Here is a 17,066-nt window from a genome sequence, read left to right as displayed (position 1 = left end):
CACCAGCAGGAAATATAACCCACCTAAAGGCCATCACCCCTAGAGAGGCAGCTTCCTTGTAGAGCACTGCATTATGAAGTTCCTCCAAGACTTCAGGCTACTGAAGGCTAGGAGGCAAGTTATTGGAAAACTACAGGGACACTATAGGTCAATAGAGGAAATCTGAAATATCTCATAGTTTCACTGCTAGAGGGGTAGATACCTGACCAATATGAAAAAACAAGGGAAGAAAATGTCCCAAACAAACCTAGATGCTACATCAATAAAAATCCAATGACAGCATGGCAGAAGAAATGTCAGAAAGGGAGTTCAGAATGTACATAATTAAAATGATCAGAGAAGCAAATGATGAGATGAAAGAGCAAATGCAGGCTTTGAATGATTGCACCAATCAGCAGTTAAAACAGCAAGTACAGGAAGCAAAAGACCATTTCAATAAAGAGTAAGAGATGCTGAAAAAAAAACAGACAGAAATCCTTAAAATGAAGGAAACAATAAAATTAAAAACCAAATTAAAAACTCCACAGAAAGCATAACCAATAGGATAGAACACCTGGAAGACAGAACCTCAGACATTGAAGACAAAATATTTAATCTTGAAAACAAAGCTGACCAAACAGAGAAGATGGTAAGAAATCATGAACAGAATCTACAAGAATTACGGGATATCATGAAAAGGCCAAATTTAAGAATTATTGGGATTGAGGAAGGCACAGAGAAACAAATCAAAGGAATAAACAATCTATTCAATGAAATAATATCAGGATTTTGAGAAAACAGCCAGGCACCATAGGACCCCTGGCCGGACTGACTGAGCCCCGTCTCCAGGATCCCTCAGCCCGACCAATCACTCCCTGCCTCTGGGGCCCTCACATCCACTGACTGCTCCCTGCCGCCAGGACCCCCAGACCAACTGACTGAGCCCTATCACCGGAACCCCAGACCGACTGATTGCAACCGGCCTCCAGAATCCCACAACCACACCAAACACACCTCAACTCCAGGACCCCTGCCTGAAAAACCACATCCTGTCTCCAGGACCTCCTGCTGACCACAGCCACACCCTGAGCTGCAGCTCCCCATTTGCCAACACATTTTGAAGCCAGAGCAGCCATCTTGGATAATCCTGGACCGTAGCACTTAGGTGGGGAAAATCCCATCCTGAGACGCCTGCTGGAGGCTTAAAGTTCATTGTCAGGTACCTCTCATACATCAGGTTACTTAACTCTGAGAGGTTTCATTACTATAAGACTGTTATACTGTAGATTTTCTTTTCTCCTTATTGAAAAAAATTAAGTTTTTATTTCTTTACTTTTCTTGCTCTCTTTTCCTTTTGTTTACCTGTTCCCTCAGAGTCTCTTTCTCCCTTTTTTGCATGCTAACATCCAATTTCTTTTGATTACACTCTCACCCTTTCTATTATCTAGAACTTCTGTATATTCTTTTCTTATCCTATTAACAACAACATTCTACATCCCTCTGTATCCTCTTTGTCCTCCATTTGAAACTGCAGAATTATTGCAAATCTGTTTGTTTTACTGAAGATAATATTTGAACTCATTCTGTTTATTATGACAATTTTGTTATTGTCCTCATAGGGGCTAATTGGTCTACGATTGCACAGTGTCTGAATTGGGCACAGCTAATATTGATCTCCCCATAAAGAAAGGGTTTTGGAAACCTATATATAGGGCCATTATAAGCCGATAGGGAGAAATTTGCAATACCCAGATCTGCACTGCTAGAGGGGAAGATACATGAACAACATGAAAAAAACAAGGGAAGAAAATGATCCAAATAAATCTAGATTCTATATTAATAGATCCCATGATAGTATGTTATAAGAAATGACAGAAAAGGACTTCAGATTATACATGATTAAGATGATTCCCGAAGCAAAGGATGAGATAAGAGAGCAAATGCAGGCAACGAATGATAATACCAATAAGCTGAAAGAGCACCTGCAGGAAGCAAAAGATCATTTCAACAAAGAGATAGAGATTCTCAAAAAAAAAAAAAAAAAAAAAAAAAACAGAAATCCTTGAAATGAAGGAAACAACAAGTCAAATAAAAAACTCCATGGAAAGCATCACCAAAAGACTAGACCACCTGGAAGACAGAACCTCAGACAATGAGGACAAAATATTTAATCTTGAAAATAAAGTTGCTCAAACAGAGAAGATGGTAAGAAATCATGAACAGAATCTCCAATAACGATGGGACATCATGAAAAGATGAAATTTAAGAATTATTGGGATTGAGGAAGGCACAGAGATACAAATCAAAGGATTGAACAACCTATTTAATGAAATAATATCAGAAAATTTCCCAAGACTGAAGAATGAAATGGAAAATCAAATACAAGAGGCTTATGGAACACCAAATGCACAAAATCACCACAGGTACACACCAAGGCACATTACAATGAAAATGCCTAACATTCAAAATAAAGATAGGATTTTGAAGGCTGCGAGAGAAAAGCATCAGATTACATATAGGGGGAGACCAATACGGATAGCAGCTAACTTCTCGACCCAGACTCTTAAAGCTAGAAGGGCCTGGAACAATGTAATTCAAGCTCTGAAAGAACATGGTTGCCAACCAAGAATCCTATACCCAGCAAAACTTACATTCAGATTTGAAGATGAAATAAAATCCTTCCATGATAAACAAAAGTTAAAAGAAATGACAAATAGAAAGCCTGCGCTATAGAATGTTCTCAACAAAATATTCCATGAGGAGGAAATGAAAAACAACAATGTAGGTCAGCAAAGGGAGGAACTACCTTAGAGAAAAACCACTCAAAGGAGAAACCAAGCCAACTTAAAAACCAAAAATAAGCCAAATGACTGGGAATACAAATCATATCTCAATAATAACCTTGAACGTTAATGACCTAAACTCATCAATCAAAAGACATAGATTGGCAAAATGGATTAAAAAGAAAGACCCAACAATATGCTGCCTGTAAGAGACTCATCTCATAGAAAAGGACATCCACAGACTAAAGGTGAAAGGATGGGAAAAAAACCTACCACACACATGGACTAAGTAAAAAAAGCAGGCGTCTCGATCCTTCTATCAGATAAAGTGGACTTCAAGCCAAAGTTAGTCAGAAGGGATAAAGAAGGACATTTCATACTGCTTAAGGGGACCATAAATCAGGAAGACGTAATGATAATAAATATTTATGCCCCAAACAATGGTGCATCCCTGTACATCAAACAAATCCTTCTCAATTTCAGGAATCACATACACCACAACACAATAATTCTGTGTGACTTTAATGCACCACTGTCACCACTAGATAGATCTTCCAAACAAAAACCAACCAAAGAAACCATAGAACTCAATAACACAATCAATAACCTAGACTTAATAGACATATATAGAATATTCCATCCATCAACTTTCTTCTCAGATTCACTTTCTTCTCAGCAGCACATGGAACCTTCTCGAAAACAGACCATATGTTATGCCACAAAGGAGCCCATTGAAAATACAAAAAAACAGAGATACTTCCTTGTGTTCTATGAGATCATAATGAACTGAGAATAGAAATCAATGACAAAATAAAAAACAGAAATTACTCCAACACCTGGAGACTAAATAATATGCTATTGAATGAAACATGGATAACAGAAAACATCATGGAGGAGATACATTTTTGGAGGTCAATGAGAATGATGATACAACATATCAAAATCTCTGGGACACTATGAAAGTGCTACTAAGAGGAAAATTCATTGAATGGAGCACATTACAGAACAGAATGAAAAGTCAACAACTAAATGACCTAATATTACACCTCAAAGCCCTAGAAAAAGAAGAACAGAATAACAGCAAAAGTAGAACACAGGAAAGAGTTAAAATCAGAGCTGAAATCAATGAAATTGAAACAAAAGAAACTATTCAAAAAATTGACAAAACAAAAAGTTGGTTCTTTGAAAAAGTAAACAAAATAGACAAACTCTTAAGTCACACTAACAAAGAGAAGGAGAGAGAAGACTCAAATTACTAAAATTCATGATGCAAAGGAAATATCACAACAGACACCACTGAGGTACAGAACATAATGAGAAGCTACTTTGAAAATCTGTATTCCAACAAAATAGAAACTACCGAAGACATTGGCAAATTTCTAGAGACATAGCTCCTCCCAAACTGAACCAGGAGGACACACAGAATTTAAACAGATCAATATCAAGCAATGAAATAGAAGAAGCCATCCATCTACCATGCAAGAAAAACCCAGAACCAGACGGATTCTCAGCCAAGTTATACAAGATCTTTAAAGAAGAACTCATTCCAATACTACTCAAAGTATTCCAGGAAATAGAAAAGAAGGGTACCCTACCGAACTCATTTTATGAAGCCAATATCACCCTCATACCCAAACCAGGGAAAGACACATCAAGGAATGAACATTTTAGACCAATATCCTTGATGAATATAGATGCAAAGATCCTTAACAGAATATTGGCAAACTGTATCCAAAAACATATTAAGAAAATTGTGCACCACGATCAAGTGGGGTTCATTCCTGGAATGGAAGGATGGTTTAACAACAGTAAATGAATAAACATAATCCATTATTTCAATAGACTTAAGGATAAGAATCATATGGTTATTTCAACTGATGCAGAAAAAGTGTTTGACAAAATACAACACCCCTTCATGCTCAAAACACTAGAAAAAATTGGGATAGTAGGAACATACCTGAACATTGTATAGGCTATTTATGCTAAGCCCATGGGCAACATAATTCTTAATGGAGAAAAACTGAAACCATTCCCTTTAAAAATGGGAATAAGACAGGGATGTCCTCTTTCACCATTCTATTCAACATTGTCCTCAAAACTAATACCCAGAGCAATTAGGCAGACCAAACAAATTAAAGGAATACAAATAGGAAAAGAGGAACTTAAGCTGTCACTATTTGCAGATGACATGATTCTATATTTAGAGGATCCAAAACCTCCTCCAGAAAACTTCTAGACCTCATCAATGAATTCAGCAAAATAGTAGGCTATAAAATCAACACGGATAAATCTAAAGTATTTTTATATGCAAGCGACAAAACAGCTGGAAGGGAAATGAGGAAAACAACTCCATTTGCAATAGCCTCAAAAAAATTAAAATACTTGGGAATCAATCTAATCAAAGAGGTAAAAGATCTCTCGAATGAAAACTACAAAATATTGAAGAAAGAAATTCAGGAAGACCTTAGAAGATGGAAAGATCTCCCGTGTTCTTGAGTAGGCAGAATTAATACTGTCAAAATGGCCATATAACCAAAAGTGCTATACAGATTCAATGCAATTCCAATTAAAATCCCAATGACATACCTTACAGAAAAAGAGCAAGCAATTATGAAATTCATCTGAAAGAATAAGAAAGCAAGAATAGCTAAAGCAATCCTTAGCAGGAAGAATGAAACAGGGGGTATCACAATACCACATTTCAACTATACTACAAGGCAACAGTAACAAAAACGGCATGGTATTGGCACCAAAACAGACAGGTAGATCAATGGTACAGAATAGAGGACACGGACACAAACCTAAATAAATAAAATTTTCTAATAGTAGACAAAGGGGCCAAAATTATGCAATGGAGAAAAGATAGCCTCTTCAACAAATGGTGCTGGGAAAACTGGAAAACCATATGCAACAGAATGAAATTACACTCCTATCTCTCACCCTGCACAAAATTCAACTCAAAATGGATCAAGGAACTTGGAATCTGACCAGAGACCCTGCATCTTATAGAAGAAAAAGTAGGTCCAAATCTTCAACATGTTGGCTTAGGATCAGACTTCCTTAACAGGACTCCCATAGCACAAGAAATAAAAGCAAGAATCAATAACTGGGATAGATTCAAACTAAAAAGCTTTCTCTCAGCAAAGGAAACTATCAGTAATGTGAAGAGAGAGCCTACAGAGTGAGAGAAAATCTTTGCCAACCATACTTCAGATAGAGCGCTAATTTCCAGAATCTATAAAGAACTCAAAAAACTCTACACCAAGAATACAAATAATCCAATCAACAAATGGGCTAAGGAAATGCACAGACACTTCACAGAAGAAGATGTACAAGCAATCAACAGATATATGAAAAAATGTTCAACATCTCTAGTAATAAGAGAAATGCAAATCAAAACTACATTAAGATTTCATCTCACCCCAATTAGAATGGCGATTATCAAGAACACAAGCAAAAATAGGTGTTGGCGAGGATGTGGGGAAAAAGGTACAGTCATACATTGCTGGTGGGGCTGCAAATTAGGGCTGCCACTCTGGAAAGCAGTATGGAGATTCCTCAGAAAGCTTGGAATGGAATCACCATTTGACCCAGCTATCCCACTCCTTGGCCTATACCCAAAGGACTTAAAATTAGCATACTACAGAGATACAGCCACATCAATGTTCATTGCTGCTCAATTCACCATAGCCAGATTGTGGAACCAACCTAGATGCCCTTCAGTTGATGAATGGATAAAGAAACTGTGGCATATATATACAATGGAATATTACTCAGCCATAAAGAATGATAAAATTATGGCATTTGCAGGTAAATGGATGCAGTTGGAGAATATCATGCTAAGTGAGATAAGCCAATCTCAAAAAACCAAAGGACGAATAATCTCGCTGATAAGTGAATGATGACATATAACGGCGAGTGGGAGGGGTTAGCATTAGGGTTAGGTTTAGGGTTAGGGTTAGGGTTAAGGAGGGTGGCAAGAATGGGGAAAGGAAGGACTGTATAGAGGGAAAATAGGGGTGGGGGGGAGGAAAAAATAACAGAATGAATCAACATTACCCTACGTAAATTTATGATTACACAAATGGTATTCCTTGATTCCATGTACAAATAGAGAAACAACCTGTATCCCATTTGTTTATAATAATAATTTAAAAAAAAGAATACAAGCAACAAGTTGTTGGAGAGGATGTACGGAAAAAGGTACACTTACACATTGCTGGTGGGGCTGCAAATTAGTGCAGCCACTCAGGAAAGCAGTGTGGAGATTCCTTAGAAAACTTGAAATAGACCCACCATTTGACCCAGCTATCCCACTCCTCGAAAGGACTTAACATCAGCATACTTCAGAGATACAGCACATCAATGTGCACAGCTGCTCAATTCACAATAGCCAGACTGTGGAACCAACCTAGATGTCCTTGAAATGATGAATGGATAAAGAAACTGTGGTATATATATATATATATATATATATATATATATATATATATAAAATGGAATATTACTCAGCTATAAAGAATAATAAAATTATGGCATTTTCAGGTAAATGGATGAAACTGGAGAACATCATGCTAAGTGAGATAAGTCAATCACAAAAATCCAAAGGATGAATGATCTCACTGATAAGCGGATGGTGACACATAATAGGGGTTGAGGGGTGCAAGAATGGAGGAAGGAGGGACTGTATAGAGGGAAAAGAGGGGTGGAGGGGTGGGGGGAAGAAAAAAAATAACAGAATGAATCAAACACCATTACCCTATGTAAATGTATGATCACGCAAATGGTATACTGTTGCTCCATGTACAAACAGAAACAACATATATCCCACTTGTTTACAATAAAAATAAATTTTAAAAAAAGAAATAATATCAGAAAAATTCCCAAAACCGAAGAATGAAATGGAAAATCAAGTACAAGAGGCCTAAATGACTCCAAATACACAAAATTACAATAGACCTACACCAAGAAACATTATAATGAAAATACCTAACATGCAAAATAAAAACAGAATTTTAAAGGCTGCGAGAGAAAAGAACCAAATTACATTCAGGGGGAAACCAATACGGATATCAGCAGATTTTTCAACCCAGACTCTAAAAGCTAGAAGTGTCTGGAACAACATTTTTCAAATTCTGAAAGAACACGGATGCCAACCAAGAAACTTATATCCAGCAAAATTTACTTTCAGATTTGACAAAGAAATAAAATCCTTCCATGATAAACAAAAGCTAAAAGAATTTACAAAAAGAAAGCTGGCACTACAGAGCATTCTCAGGAAAATATTCCATGAGGAAGAGATGAAATACAATGATATAAATTAGCAAAGGGAGGAACTACCCTAAAGGAATAGCCAAATAAAGGAGAAACCAAGTAGTGTCAAAAGACAAAAATGAGTCAAATGACCGGGAATACAAATCATATCTCAATAATAACCCTGAATTTTAATCACCTGAACTCATCAATCGAAAGACATAGACTGGCAGATTGGATTAAAAAGGAAGATCCAACAATTTGCTGCCTCCAGAGACTCATCTCATAGAAAGAGGTACCCACAGACTAAAGGTGAAAGGATGGGGAAAAACATACCATGCACATGGATACAGCAAAAAAGCTGGAGAATCCATCCTCATATCAGATAATGTGAACTTCAAGCCAAAGTTAGTAAGAAGGGATAAAGAAGGACATTTCATACTGCTTAAGGGAAGCATCAATCAGCCATACACAACAATCAAAAATATCTATGCCCCAAATAGTGGCTCATCCATGCATGTTAAACAAATCCTTCTCAATGCCAGAAACCAAATAGACCATAACACAATAATACTAGGTGATTTTAACACACATCTCACACCACTGGACAGATCCTCCAAACAAAAATTGAACAAAGAAACCATAGATCTCAAAAACACAATCAATGACTTAGACTTAACGGACATTTACAGAACATACCTTCCAACAAAGAAAGAATATACTTATTTCACAGCAGCACATGGATCTTTCTCTAAAACAGACCATATGTTATGCCACAAACCTACTATTAACAAATACAAGAAGATAGAGACACTACCTTGTATTCTATCAGATCGTAACAGATTAAAATTAGAAATAAATGACAGAATAAAAAACAGAAACTACTCAAACACCTGGAGATTAAATAATACACTATTGAATGATGAATGGATAACAGAAGATATCAGGAAAGAAATTAAAAAATTCTTAGAGGTAAATGAGAACAAAGAAACAACATATCAAAATTGCTGGGACATTATGAAAGCAGTTCTTAGAGGAAAATTTATTTCATGGAGCGCATTCAATAAAAGAAGAAAAAACCAACAAATAAACGACCTAACACTACGGTTCAAAGTCCTAGAAAAAGAAGAAAAGAGCAACACCAAAAGTAGTAGAAGAAAGAAAATAGTGAAAATCAGAGCTGAAATCAATGAAACTGAAACAAAAGAAACAATCTAAAAAATTGACAAAATAAATAGTTGGTTCTTTGAAAAAATAAACAAAATTGATAAACCTTTATCTGCACTAACAAAGAGAAGGACAGAGAAAAGTCAAAATACTAAAATTCACAGTGAACAAGGAAATATCAGAACAGACACTAGTGAAATACAAAACATAATTAGAAGCTATTTTGAAAATCTATACTCCAACAATATAGAAAATCTCAAAGACATCAACAGGTTTCTAGAGAAATATGAATTACCTAAACTGAACCAGGAGGACATACACAATTTAAAAAGTCAATTTCAAGTATTGAAATAGAAGAAGTCATCAAAAGTCCACCAACCAAGAACCAGATGGGTTCTCAGCCAACTTCTACAAAAACTTTAAAGAAGAGTTCGTTCCAATACTTCTCAAAGTATTCCATGAAATAGAAGAGGAGGGAACCCTCCCAAACTCATTCTATGAAGCCAATATCACCCAGATACCTAAACAAGATACAGACGCATCGAGGATAGAGAACTGCAGACCAATATCCTTAATGAAAATTGATGCAAAAATTCTCAACAAAATCTTAGCAAATTGCATACAAAAATACACTAAAAAGATAGTGCACCATAATCAAGTGGGTTTTATCCCAGGGATGTAAGTTTCGTTCAACATCCGGAAATCAATAAATGTAATTCACCATATCAACAGACTTAAAGTCAAGAATCACATGATTATTTTGATAGATGCAAAAAAAAGTTAGATAAAATACAGCACCCCTTCATGCTCAAAACACTAGAAAAAAAGGGATAGTGGGAACATTCCTTAACATTGTGAAGGCCATCTATGCTAAGCCCATGGCCAATATCATTCTAAATGGTGAAAAATTGAAAGCCTTCCCCCTAAAAACTGGAACAAGGTAGGGATGCTCTCTTTCACCACTTCTAGTCAACATTGCCCTTGAAACTCTAGTCAGAGCAATTAGACAAATCAAAGAAATTAAAGTGAAATGAGTAGGAAAAGAAGAACTCAAACTATCCCTATTTGCTGATGACATGATTATATATAGAGAGGAACTGGGAAAGTCCACCAGAAAACTTTTAGAACTCAAGTGAATTCAGTAAAGTAGCAGGATATAAGATCAATGCTCACAAATCTAATGTATTTTTATATATTAGTGATGAGTCTTGAAAAAGAGAAGTTAGGAAAACTACCCCATTCACAATAGCTTCGGAAAAAATAAAGTATTTGGGAATCAATCTCACAAAAGAGGTGAAAGACCTCTACAATGAGAACTACAGAACACTAAAGAAAGAAATTAAAGAAAACCTTAGAAGATGGAAAGATCTCCCATGTTCTTGGGTAGGCAGAATTAATATTGTCAAAATGGTCATACTACCTAAAGTGCTATACAGATTCAATGCAATTCCAATTAAAATCCCAATGATTTACCTTACAGAAATAAAGCAAGCAATTATGAAATTCATCTGGAAGAATAAGAAACCCAGAATAGCTAAAGCAAACCTCAGCAGAAAGAGTGAAGCAGGGGGTATTGCAATACCAGATCTTCAACTCTACTACAAAGCAATAGTAACAAAAACAGCATGGTATTGGTATCAAAATAGACAGGTAGATCAATGGTACAGAATAGAGCACACAAACACAAACCCAAATAAATACAGTTTTCTCATGCTAGACAAAGGGGCCAAAAATATGCAATGGAGAAAGATAGCCTCTTCAACAAATGGTGCTGGGAAAACTGGAAATCCATATGCAGCAGAATGAAACTAAACCCCTATCTCTCACCCTGCACAAAATTCAACTCAAAATGGATCAAGGACCTTAGAATCTGACCAGAGACCCTGCATCTTATAGAAGAAAAAGTAGGTCCAAATCTTCAACATGTCAGCTTAGAATCAGACTTCCTTAACAGGACTCTCATAGCACAAGAAATAAAAGCAAGAATCAATAACTGGGAAAGATTCAAACTAAATAGCTTTCTCTCATCAAAGGAAACTATCAGCAATGTGAAGAGATAGCCTACAGAGTGGGAGAAAATCTTTGCCACTCATACTTCAGATAGAGCACTGATATCCAGAATATATAAAGAACTCAAAAAACTCTACACCAAGAATACAAATAAACCAATCAACAAATTGGCTAAGGAAATGGACACTTCACAGAAGAAGATCTACAAGCATTCGACAGATATATGAAAAAATGTTCAACATCTCTAGTATTAAGAGATATGCAAATCAAAACTACCCTAAGATTCCATCTCACCCCAATTAGAATGGTGATTATCAAGAATAAAAGCAAAAATAGGTGTTGGCGAGGATGTGGGGAAAAAGGTACACCCATTCATTGCTGGTGGGTTGCAAATTAGTGCAGTCACTCTGCAAAGCAGTGGGGAGTTTCCTTAGAAAACTTGGAATGGAACCACCATTTGACCCAGCTATCCCACTCCTTGGTCTATAACCAAAGGACTTAAAATCAGCATACTACAGAGATATAGTCACATCAATGTCCATAGCAGCTCAATTCACCATGCCCTTCAGTTGATGAATGGATAAAGAAACTGGTATATATATATATATAATGGAATATTACTTCACCATAAAGAATAATAAAATTATGGCATTTGCAGGCAAATGGATGAAACTGGAGAATATCATGCTAAGTGAGATAAGCCAATCTCAAAAAACCAAAGGATGATTGATCTCGTTGATAAGCGAATGATGACAGATACTGGGGGTGGGAGGGGGGCAAGAATGGAGGAAAGAGGGACTGTATAGAGGGAAAAGAGGGGTGGGAGGTGTGGGGCTGAAGGAGAAAAATAACAGAATGAATCAAAAACTATTACCCTATGTAAATGTATGATTACACAAATGGTATGCCTGTACTTCATGTACAAACAGAGAAACAAGATATATCCCATTTGTTTATAATAAAAATAAATTAAAAAAAAAAAGAACGGCTGGGGAAATAGCTCAGTAGGTAGAGTGCTCACCTTGCAAGCACTAAGGCCCTGGGTTCAATCCCCAGCACCGCAAAAAAAAAAAAAAAAAAAAGACGTTTTCTGGAGGAAGTTTTTGGATCCTCTATATATAGAATCATGTCATCTGCAATAGTGACAGCTTAAGTTCCTCTTTTCCTATTCGTTACTCTTTAATTTCTTTAGTCTGTCTAATTGCTCTGGCTAGAGTTTTGAGGACAATGTTGAATACAAGTGGTGAAAGAGGACATCCCTGTCTTGTTCCCGTTTTTAAAGGGAATGGTTTTAGTTTTTCTCCATTAAGAATTATGTTGCCCATGGGCTTAGCATAAATAGCCTATACAATGTTCAGGTATGTTCCTACTATCCCAATTTTTTCTAGTGTTTTGAGCATGAAGGGGTGTTGTATTTTGTCAAACGCTTTTTCTGCGTCAATTGAAATAACCATATGATTCTTATCCTTAAGTCTATTGACATGATGGATTACATTTATTGATTTATGAATGTTAAACCATCCTTCCATTCCAGGAATGAACCCCACTTGATCGTGGTGCACAATTTTCTTAATATATTTTTCGATACGGTTTGCCAATATTCTGTTAAGGATCTTTGCATCTATATTCATCAAGGATTTTGGTCTATAATTTTCTTTCCTTGATGTGTCTTTTCCTGGTTTGGGTATGAGGGTGATATTAGCTTCATAAAATGAGTTCAGTAGGGTACCCTGCTTTTCTATTTCCTGGAATACTTTGAGTAGTATTGGAATGAGTTCTTCTTTGAAGGTCTTGTAGAACTCGGTTGAGAATCCGTCTGGTCCTGGGCTTTTCTTGGATGGTAGATTTTTAATGGCTTCTTCTATTTCATTGCTTGATATTGATCTGTTTAAATTGTATATGTCCTCCTGGTTCAGTTTGGGAGGAGCATATGTCTCTAGAAATTTGTCAATGTCTTCGGTAGTTTCTATTTTGTTGGAATACAGAATTTCAAAGTAGTTTCTCATTATGTTGTGCATCTCAGTGGTGTCTGTCGTGATATTTCCTTTTCCATCATGTATTTTAGTAATTTGAGTCTTCTCTCTCCTTCTCTTTGTTAGTGTTACTAAGGGTTTGTCTATTTTGTTTACTTTCTCAAATAACCAACTTTTTGTTTTGTCAATTTTTTGAATAGTTTCTTTTGTTTCAATTTCATTGATTTCAGCTCTGATGTTAATTATTTCCTGTGTTCTACTACTTTTGCTGTTACTCTGTTCTTCTTTTTCTAGGGCTTTGAGGTGTAATATTAGGTCATTTAGTTGTTGACTTTTCATTCTTTTCTGGAATGAGCTACATGCAATAAATTTTCCTCTTAGTACCACTTTCATAGTGTCCCAGAAATTTTGATATGTTGTATCATCATTCTTATTGACGTCTAAGAATTTTTTAATCCCCTCCCTGATGTTATTTATATATATACACACACACAACGGAATATTACTCAGCTATAAAGAATAATAAAATTATGGTATTTGCAGGCAAATGGATGAACTGGAGACTATCATGCTAAGTGAGGTAAGCCAATCTCAAAAATCCAAAGGACGAATGATCTCACTGATAAGTGGATGATGACACATAATGGGGGGCTGGAGGGGGGCAAGAATGGAGGAAGGAGGGACTGTATAGAGAGAAAAGACAGGTGGGAGGGGTGGGGGAAAGGAAAAATAACGGAATGAATCAAACATCATTACTCTATGTAAATGTATGTATAGGCAAATGGTATGCTGTTACTCCATGTACAAACAGAAACAACATGTATCCCATTTGTTTACAATAAAAATAAATTTAAAAAAAAATTGGGGCCAGGGCTTGGATTAATCCCAGGAATCTCGGTGGTAGAGAGCTTACCTATCACATGTGAGGCACTGGGTTCAATCATCAGCAACACATAAAAATAATAAATAAAGGTATAGTGTCCATCTACAACTAAAAAACAATATTTTTAAAAAACTGGGCCATTTGTTCTATAAGAATTTCCACATTCTACAGTTTGTCCATTCAGCTAGTCATTTACCAGGTGTGGACTTAATTCGTGGGGCTTGCAATATGAATTGTTAGCCCCTCATTATACAGGTCTGTGTAGAACTTTAATCAACAAATATCTCCACTTCTGTATTGCATTAACATTAGTTCATGCATACAACTACCTGCTGCTGATGTAGTTCTCCATCTTAAAAGATTTAGAAGGGGCTATCCAGGTCATTATGCTTTAATTTAATAAAAAAAAAAGAAGAAAAAGACTATCGGCCCTCCCATTCACTTATTCATCAACCACTACATAAGCACTAACTGTGAGCCAGGTACCAGTAAGGCTGTGAGAATTACAGTGGTGAACGAAACCCAGAGACAACACCTTTCCTATAGGGATTTAATCTCCTATAACAAGTGACTGTCCCCAAAAACAGCTAGGAAAGTGTAAAACTATAGTTCACTATATGAAGTTGATATACGCGGTGTCTTTGCCATGTATATTATAGTGATATGAAAAAGTAAAGTAAAAAAGAAATGAGATCTCAAGGATTTAGTAGTGGATCACTAAGTAAACAGAATACCACTGTGTGTGAGGCAGAGGGAAGAAATACAGAAAAGCCAAGAGATAAGCGAAGAGACTTTATTATGATGAGGGAGGAAAGAAGGCTTTGGGGGTGAGAGGTGGAAGTGAGGGAGAGTATGTGATGGAGGGAGGTAATGTGGGAACTTCTGGGCCTGTATAAAGGACTTTGACACATTCTAATGCCAAACTGGAGCTACATTTTGAAAGAATCATTTCAGGAGCTGCAGCATACAAAGCAGGTAGAAGAGGGCCAAAATAGATGTAGGTTGAGCAATTGGGAAGTGGCTAGGTAGTTCAGGAAGACTGTTGATTAGACTGGGTGATGGTGGTAATGGTGGATGAAAAGGAGGAGTTAGAGAGAAATGGGCATACTTGAGAAATATTTAGTAGGTGAAATGGATAGGCCTTAGTGAGGAAATACAATTGAGATTGAGAGCGAGAGAGTTGATAAGGATGTCTTTTAGCTTTCTGCTTATGGAACTAAATCTATAGTTGTGCCATTCACTGAACCAAGGAATAATGGAATACCTCTGGTTTGGGAAGGATTATAAACTTGGTTCACACAAACTGCACTAAAGGTACTTGTGGAAAGGCCACATAGTATCATATGTGTCTAGATTTCAGAAAAGAGCTCTGGTTTGGGAATATACATGAGTTATTACTACAAAGATCATCACTGGAGTAGTAAGAAATCTCGAGAAAGAATGCAAAATTTTAAAAAGATCTAGGACCAAGCCAGATAGAGAAGGAAGAAGCTACCAAGGAAATACACAATAAAGAATGGCCAGTTGGGCATAGTGGCACACACCTGTACTCCCCAAGCAACTTAGTGGGACTCTATCTTGAAATAAAAAATAAATAAAAGGCTGAGGATGTAACTCAGCAGTAAAGTGTCCCTGGGTTCAATCCCCAGCACCCCACAGTCCCCCAAGAAGGAATGGTCAGAGATTAGAGAATAGAGGAAAAATAAGAAGAGTTTTGTATCACAAAGGTCAGAAAAGTAAGGTAAAAAGTGAAATCAGTTGGGTACACTGGCATATGCCTGCAGTCCAATCTACTTAAGAGACTGAAGTAGATAATATCTCAAGCCCAGAAGGTTCAGACCGGTTGGAGCAACAAAGTAAGAACTTGTCTCATGAAAAACATAAATTAATTAAAAAATAAAAGATAAAAAGTGAAATCAGCATTTTGCACCTATTTTCACTTCTATGTAATCTTTTGGTTATTTTGCTTTTATCTATGAGGGCTTGTATCAGAAAATCTTGCTTCTAAAAATAATCATTTTATTAATGATATAGGATTGATAGTTAAAATCTACAAATCATCTTTGGCTTTGGTCTTTGAAAGGCAGAAAGAACAGTAGACTCTTTTAAATGAACATAATTTCATGTTCCCAAATCAGGGATGACCAATGACCATGTGATGTTTGTAACCATACTTTATTATCAAACTAGTAGCAGAAATAATATAAGTAAGACACAGAAATGGAATTTTTTTCTATTTAATACAGGTGATTTTGTCACCTCAAAAATCAATTTTTCTCCATTGTTATTTTAAGATAAAATGTTTAAGAGTAACTGAGTTTTCAAATAATTTTGTAGAATGAAAAGTAAATGCAAAGACATAAAAAATCTAAAAAGACATTAATCATCAGACTCTGAAAGTATTCAGAAAGCACTCCTTTTAAACACTGCAAAAAGGTTACATTTGGAGGAGGAAAGAGAAAGGTGAAATACTGGGGAATGATATTGTCAAATTATATCATTATACTGTGTGCCTGCACTAATATAAAACAATGAATTCCATCATTATGTGCAATTATAATACACCAATAAAAATATGGAAAAGAAGTTTACATTTGGGCTAGTTGAAAGAAATGTTATCACTTACCAATGATAAAATATTCTAGTTAATGAGACAAATATTTATCTAATTAACTTACTTTCAGAAAGAAAAGAAAACTTAATAATTAGTTACAATATAGTACTCTGTACGAAAAGAATAAAATAAATCTTGTTCTTCCATTAATCTCAGCTGAAAAATATGCATTTATTAGTATTCCAAATATATAGTACAATGATGCTACAGTGCAAAGAAATTACTCTTAAAGTATAATATTCAATTTTAAAATCTAAGTACTATGTTTATAATTATAATTAAATTATTATTGAAAAATTTTCATCATATTTTTACCACCAATTCCTTCTATGCTAGGATATTCTCTTGGTCTTTTCTTTAACCAAATTTTTATATCAACTATCATCCACCGGACATTTGACCCA

At 35.8% G+C, this 17,066-nt stretch overlaps 1 protein-coding gene across 5 annotated transcripts in view; it reads right to left on the bottom strand.

Moving 5' to 3' along the window:
• The window catches only part of Ascc3 (activating signal cointegrator 1 complex subunit 3), a 404,873-nt gene that overhangs the window by 210,424 nt on the left and 177,383 nt on the right, over window positions 1-17,066 (bottom strand). The window lies entirely within an intron of this gene.

The sequence above is a fragment of the Sciurus carolinensis genome, chromosome 7 (genome assembly GCF_902686445.1).
Source record: "Sciurus carolinensis chromosome 7, mSciCar1.2, whole genome shotgun sequence".
Taxonomy (NCBI): Eukaryota; Metazoa; Chordata; class Mammalia; order Rodentia; family Sciuridae; genus Sciurus; species Sciurus carolinensis.
Note: the sequence above shows the minus strand (reverse complement) of the source record. Positions and strands in the feature narration are given on the sequence as shown.